We start from the raw sequence: 7,919 nt of genomic DNA on the forward strand, positions 1-7,919 counted from the left end.
AAAATATTTGCTGTAACATTTTAAAGGTTGAATTTTTGGTATCCATTTTAGAAATAAGATTATATTTTACATCTCTTAGTAATCTTTGATATTGTGGTAAACCTATCCACTTAAAAGTGTATTGCATGTTAAATTCTCTAATAAATGCATAAAAGTTAATAAATCGTCTCATGTAGCATTCTGTATACAACTACAAGAACCCCCTCTTGTGTCTCTTTAAGTGGAGAGATACGTATTGAAGTGTTTCCCACACCCTTATAATATCTGGGATATTTATGACTTCGCCAGAATTATTGAAAAAAAGGCTATCCGAAAGATGGTAATATTCTCTGTTAGTTTTCTTTCTTTGAGGGAAAACTAGTTCAATTCTTTGGACCTAAATAAGTGTCTATAAGAGTTTGTCTGGTTTGAACTTAATTAAAGGAGATTCATTGGGATGTATTTCTGATTTGGTTTAGTCCCTATAGGGGTTAAAGTCATAAATCACTTCAATAGCAAATTAGCACTCTGTTTCACATCTCCTTCAACTATTATTTCCATGAGCTGCAATCAGTACCAGGTACTCGTCAGAAGTGCATTTCCACTTCAGTTGCTCACATTGGACAAGTCGCACCCATATTAGCAATTGAGTTATGTACTTCTTTTTCAAGAGCCTCCTGATAGGTTTCTGTACCTTTTACAAACTGACCTTATGCACCTTAAGGTTTCTACTCTGTTCCAACGAAGAACCCAAGAGGCAAAGATGATTCGTGTGGGATTAGGGGGAGGGAAACAAAAAGGGGGGAGGGAGTGGTGAATTGGTGGTCGGCCTCAGCTTTGGGATTTTCTTTCGCCCCACCCGAGAATCCTGGCCTTTCTTTCTGCGTGTTGGATTATCCCACCTCAGTCCAAAAGCCCTACGAAGAACTTGCAAGGAATGATTAAATGTCGCCAGATTTCAGCAAATGTAATGTAATGAGCGTAGAACAAGCTGGATCAGCCTTAACTACAAGAGCTGTTGATACACTGAAGCAGACTGAAGATGCCAAGAGAAATGTGTGTGATGAATAAGGTGAATGTTGTTGAGTCTCTCACATAGCAACTATCAGTTGTGAAATTTTCTTTCACATATTTGAGCTTGGACCACAGGTGTCAGCTATGGTGTCAGTAGGTAGCACAGTTGCCTCTGAATCAGAAGACTGTGGGTTCAAGTACCAATATAAAGACTTGAGAACAAGATCTAGGCTGATGCTCCAGTGGAGTACTGTATTGTTGGGTGTGATATTAAACTGAGTGTCTGTCTGTCCTCTTAGATGGACATAAAAGATCCCATGGTAATTTTTAAATGAAGAGCAGGTGAGTTCTTCCTAGTCAATATAAACCCTCAATCATCATTTAAAAAAAATAAATGATTTGGTCATGGTCACATTGCTGTTTGTGGGAGCTTGCTGTATGCAAATTCTCTGCAGTGTTTCCTACTTTACAACAGTGACTTCACTTCATTAGCGGTAAGGAATTGTGAGATCATGAGAGGTGCCTTATAAATGCAAGTCTTTCTCTTCCCCTCTCACATTTATGCACAATTGTAAACACCTTTCCACCCCCGACATTATCTATAGTGACCATTTGAATATTTTAGCAATATTTATATATTTAAACAGAAGATCTCACTTACCAGCCAACCTTTCCACAAATTCAATCTTGCACCTTGTATTTCACTCCGCCTTGTCCCTTAATCTGATGCTATTTTGCATCTGAAAAACTTTGGATAATGAACCAAAGCAGCCTCTCTGGAGCTAGTTTTGACTTTGGCCAATATCAAATCAATTTAAAGTCAATTATATTCTCCTTATGCAGAGTTATATTTCACCTTTTACATAATTACGTAATGCAGACTTGTGTGGATTTTCACATTGAGGGAATGCGAACAAAGAAAACATGGCTGTTTTCAATGAATACTAAGACTCACGACAACAACAACTTATATTTATGTAGCACCTTTAATGTAATAAAAAATCCCAAGGCACTTCACAAGAGCAATATAAAACAAAATATTACACTGAGCCACATCAAGAGATATTAGGTTAGATGAGCACAAACTTGGTCAAAAGAGTAGGTTAGAAGCAGTGTCTTAAAGGAGGAAGGGGAGGTGGAGAGGCAGAGTGGTGTAGGGAGGGATATCTGGAGCTGAGGGCCGAATATACTGAGCTCAGAAATGCAACATGCTTGTCTCCCCAGTTCTGAGTGTTTTACAGCATTTTTGGTTTTGTTTCAGATTTTCATCTGCATTTTGCCTTTTGCTCGAGATGTACCTTCAGTCACCAGTTGATGAGTTGGGTCTGGGGGAAACACATTGAGAAAATCCCACTTCATTTGTATGCTTTTCCTCACCTACATATGTTTGTGAAAATTTTATTTCTTAAATCAATTTAACCTCCTGGCGCTGATTATCATGCCCGCCAGCCAACCAGCCAGCCTGTCAATTTGGTGGCAGTTGGACCAAAAATAGAAGCAAAAAACACCGACAATGTGTTCCTGCCATTAAATTAGGCCAGTCCTCCACGTCCCCAGCCTTACTGGGCTTTCCATACGAGAATGTGTTCCACTGCACCCTCCCTATCTCCCCGCAAATATTGAGGCCTAGATTTCTCCACCAAGGATAACCAATTCCTCAGTGAGCAATGAAAGATCTTGAAAGGGGAAATAGATGGAGAGTAAACCAGTTGGAGGTGACTTCCACCTGAAACTCCTGCCCCTTCTTTCCTGCCCCTGCTCCCCGCAGGAATTTTGAGGTCATTTGGTTTTTAATTACTATTCTACATTTACTAACAAATAAAGGTAAGCATTTAAAAAAAAGTGGAGCCTACTCTAAAATAAAATCCAATCCTTCCCTATTTAAAGGAATGGCATTAATCACATCTTTCAAACAGTTCACTAATTAATGGGAGCTGAATACTGGCCTAAGCTGACAAACTAGAGACTCTACAAATCAGCAAAGTAGCAATTACTGTTTAAAGAGGGATTTTTACAGTTAATTAGATCACTGCAATAGTATTTAAGCAAATGTAACCCAAAAGATGGGATTTTCTCTAATATACCAGATTTTCTTCAGTACGTCTGTATCTAGATTTGCAAGAAGGCACTGAAAAGGGGTCTGGCTACCTTAGATGTTTATTTAAAACATAATCCATCTCTAAGTAACTCCCCAATCTGCAATTCATCCCTCTTCACCCACACCTTTCTCCCCTCTTCTCTTGAAAAGATGGAAAGAACTTGCATTTCTCAACACCTTTCATGACCACCAGATATCTCAAAGAGCTTTAGAGCCAATTAAGTATTTTTTGATGTGTAGTCACTGTTGTAATGTAGGAAAACCAGCAGCCAATTTAGTGCACAGCAAGCTCCGAAAAATAGTATTATGATTATTGACCTGAAAATCTGTTTTAGGGCTGTTGGTTGAAGGATAAATATTGGTCAGGACACTGGGGAGAGCCCCCCTGCTCTTCTTTGAAATGGTGCCATGGGATTTTTCACATCCATCTATGAGGGCAGATGGGGCCTCGACTGAATATCTCATCCAAAAGTCAGCACCTCCAACAGAGCAGCACTCCCTTAGTACCACACTAGAGCGTCAGCCTAGATTTTGTGCTCAGTCTCTGGAGTGGGACCTGAATCCACAGTCTTCTGGCTCAGAGGGGAGAGTGCTACCAACTCAACTCTATTCTCACTCGTTGCTCACACACAGGCACCCTCCACCAGTCGGTGTAAATGGTGGGGTGGGGGTAGGGGGTGGTGAGGTGTACTAGCTCATGATCCAGAATGGAAATCATAATTAAATTTTACCCTCCTTACTTTAGGGATGTCCACACCAACTTCAGTGTCCCTAACACTGGTTCAGCTAATACAGAAAAAACAGGGACCTAATGCAGGATCACTTCAAGTCTGAATGACCCAGTTCCAACTATGCATTGTCTTTACTAACAGATCCACTGCGGTTTGACGGTTTTACGTGACAAGTTCCCCTACCTGAGTGTGAGTCCCTGCTGTTTGGTCCATAGAGAACTTGAATGAAAAAGAAAATTGGACGAGGTGTGGACCTGCAACCTATCAGTTATCACCTGCTTTATACTATCGGCATTGGTTAAAGTTACCCTCACTGATTCAGCAAGTTACCTGGATATCTACAACTTCTGTCAAGTCACAGACTAAGTTTTGAGCGAGTAAGCTGTTTGTTAAATATTATTGATAACAAGTGTCTCTTCCAAAGAGCTGGCACAGACACAATGGGCCAAATCGTCTCCTTCTGTGCTGTAAAATTCTTTGATTCTAGCACGGTTTCTTTTTTTTTCTTTGGCCTCCTTGTCTCGAGAGACGATGGGTAAGCGCCTGGAGGTGGTCAGTGGTGTGTGGAGCAGCGCCTGGAGTGGCTATAAAGGCCAATTCTAGAGTGACAGACTCTTCTACAGGCAGCAGTAGCCAGGTTCATGGCACCGTGGCTGGCTCTGCTGTTCAGAAGGGTGGGAAAAAGAGTGGAAGGGCTATAGTCATAGGGGATTCGATTGTAAGGGGAGTAGTTCTGTGGTCGAAAACGAGACTCCCGAATGATATGTTGCCTCCCAGGTGCACGGGTCAGGGATGTCTCAGATCGGCTGAAGAACATTCTGAAGGGGGAGGGTGAACAGCCAGTTGTCGTTGTGCACATAGGCACCAATGATATAGGTAAAAAACGGGATGAGGTCCTACAAGCAGAATTTAGGGAGTTAGGAGCCAAGTTAAAAAGTAGGACCTCAGAGGTAGTAATCTCAGGATTGCAACCAGTGCCACGTGATAGTCAGAGTAGAAATGAAAGAATAGTCAGGATGAATGCGTGGCTTGAGAGATGGTGCAGGAGGGAGGGGTTCAGATTTTTGGGACATTGGGACTGGTTCTGGGAGAGGTGGGACTATTACAAATTGGACGGTCTACACCTGGGCCGGACTGGAACCAATGGCCTTGGGGGTGCTTTTGCTAACGCTGTTGGGGAGGGTTTAAACTAATGTGGCAGGGGGATGGGAACCAAATGAGGTCAGTGGAGAGTAAGGATGTAGTAACTAAAGCCTGTAAGGAACTAGATAATGAAGTCAGCGTGACTAAGGGAAAGAGTAGGCAGGGAGCAGATGATGAAAGCAAAGGGACTGGTGGTCTGAGGTGTATTTGTTTTAATGCAAGAAGTGTAGTAGGTAAGGCAGATGAACTTAGGGCTTGGATTAGTACCTGGGAGTATGATGTTATTGCTATTACTGAGACTTGGTTAAGGGAAGGGCATGATTGGCAACTAAATATCCCAGGATACCGATGCTTCAGGCGGGATAGAGAGGGATGTCAAAGGGGTGGAGGAGTTGCATTACTGGTCAAAGAGGATATCCCAGCTGTGCTGAAGGAAGGCACTATGGAGGACTCGAGCTGTGAGGCAATATGGGCAGAACTCAGAAATAGGAAGGGTGCGGTAACAATGTTGGGGCTGTACAACAGGCCTCCCAACAGCGAGCGTGAGATAGAGGTACAAATATGTAAACAGATTATGGAAAGATGTAGGAGCAACAGGGTGGTGGTGATAGGAGATTTTAATTTACCCAACATTGACTGGGATTCACTTAATGTTAGAGGTCTAGATGGAGCAGAATTTGTAAGGAGCATCCAGGAGGGTTTTCTAGAGCAGTATGTAAATAGTCCAACTCGCTAAGGGGCCATACTGGACCTGGTGTGGGGGAATGAGCCGGGCCAGGTGGTTGAAGTTTCAGTAGGGGACTACTTTGGGAATAGTGATCACAATTCCGTAAGTTTCAGAATACTCATGGACAAAGACGAGAGTGGTCCTAAAGGAAGAGTGCTAAATTGGGGGAAGGCCAACTATCCCAAAATTCGGCAGGAGCTGGGGAATGTAGATTGGGAGCAGCTGTTTGAAGGTAAATCCACTTTTGATATGTGGGAGGCTTTTAAAGAGAGGTTGATTAGCATGCAGGAGAGACATGTTCCTGTGAAAATGAGGGGTAGAAATGGCAAGATTAGGGAACCATGGATGACAGGTGAAATTGTGAGACTAGCTAAGAGGAAAAAGGAAGCACACATAAGGTCTAGGCGGCTGAAGAAAGACGAAGCTTTGAAAGAATATCGGGATTGTAGGCGCAATCTGAAACGAGGAATTAAGAGGGGTCATGAAATATCTTTAGCAAACAGGGTTAAGGAAAATCCCGAAGCCTTTTATTCATATATAAGGAGCAAGAGGGTAACTAGAGAAAGGATTGGCCCACTCAAGGACAAAGGAGGAAAGTTATGCGTGGAGTCAGAGAAAATGGGTGAGATTCTAAACGAGTACTTTGCATCAGTATTCACCGAGGAGAGGGACATGACGGATGTTGAGGTTAGGGACAGATGTTTGATTACTCTAGGTCAAGTCGGCATAAGGAGGGAGGAAGTGTTGGGTATTCTAAAAGGCATTAAGCTGGACAAGTCCCCAGGTCCGGATGGGATCTATCCCAGGTTACTGTGGGAAGCGAGAGAGGAAATAATTGGGGCCTTAACAGATATCTTTGCAACATCCTTAAACACGGGTGAGGTCCCGGAGGACTGGAGAATTGCTAATGTTGTCCCCTTGCTTAAGAAGGGTAGCAGGGAAAATCCAGGTAATTATAGACCGGTGAGCCTGACGTCAGTGGTAGGGAAGCTGCTGGAGAAGATACTGAGGGATAGGATCTATTCCCATCTGGAAGAAAATGGGCTTATCAGTGATAGGCAACATGGTTTTGTGCAGGGAAGGTCATGTCTTACCAACTTAATAGAATTCTTGGAGGAAGTGACAAAGTTGATTGATGAGGGAAAGGCTGTAGATGTCATATACATGGACTTCAGTAAGGCGTTTGATAAGGTTCCCCATGGTAGGCTGATGGAGGAAGTGAAGGCGCATGGGGTCCAAGGTGTACTAGCTAGATGGATAAAGAACTGGCTGGGCAACAGGAGACAGAGAGTAGCAGTGGAAGGGAGTTTCTCAAAATGGAGACGTGTGACCAGTGGTGTTCCACAGGGATCCGTGCTGGGACCACTGTTGTTTGTGATATACATAGATGATTTGGAGGAAAGTATAGGTGGTCTGATTAGCAAGTTTGCAGATGACACTAAGATTGGTGGAGTAGCAGATACTGAAGGGGACTGTCAGAGAATACAGCAGAATATAGATAGACTGGAGAGTTGGGCAGAGAAATGGCAGATGGAGTTCAATCAGGGCAAATGCGAGGTGATGCATTTTGGAAGATCCAATTCAAGAGTGAACTATACAGTAAATGGAAAAGTCCTGGGGAAAATTGATGTACAGAGAGATTTGGGTGTTCAGGTCCATTGTTCCCTGAAGGTGGCAACGCAGGTCAATAGAGTGGTCAAGAAGGCATACGGCATGCTTTCCTTCATCGGACGGGGTATTGAGTACAAGAGTTGGCAGGTCATGTTACAGTTGTATAGGACTTTGGTTCGGCCACATTTGGAATACTGCGTGCAGTTCTGGTCGCCACATTACCAAAAGGATGTGGATGCTTTGGAGAGGGTGCAGAGGAGGTTCACCAGGATGTTGCCTGGTATGGAGGGCGCTAGCTATGAAGAGAGGTTGAGTAGATTAGGATTATTTTCATTAGAAAGACGGAGGTTGAGGGGGGACCTGATTGAGGTGTACAAAATCATGAGAGGTATAGACAGGGTGGATAGCAAAAAGCTTTTTCCCAGAGTGGGGGATTCAATTACAAGGGGACACGAGTTCAAAGTGAAAGGGGAAAAGTTTAGGGGGGATATCCTTGGAAAGTTCTTTACGCAGAGGGTGGTGGGTGCATGGAACGCATTACCAGCGGAGGTGGTAGACGCGGGCACGATAGCGTCTTTTAAGATGTATCTAGACAGATACATGAATGGGCAGGAAG

Source organism: Heterodontus francisci, chromosome 11 (genome assembly GCF_036365525.1).
Source record: "Heterodontus francisci isolate sHetFra1 chromosome 11, sHetFra1.hap1, whole genome shotgun sequence".
In the NCBI taxonomy this organism is placed as follows: domain Eukaryota; kingdom Metazoa; phylum Chordata; class Chondrichthyes; order Heterodontiformes; family Heterodontidae; genus Heterodontus; species Heterodontus francisci.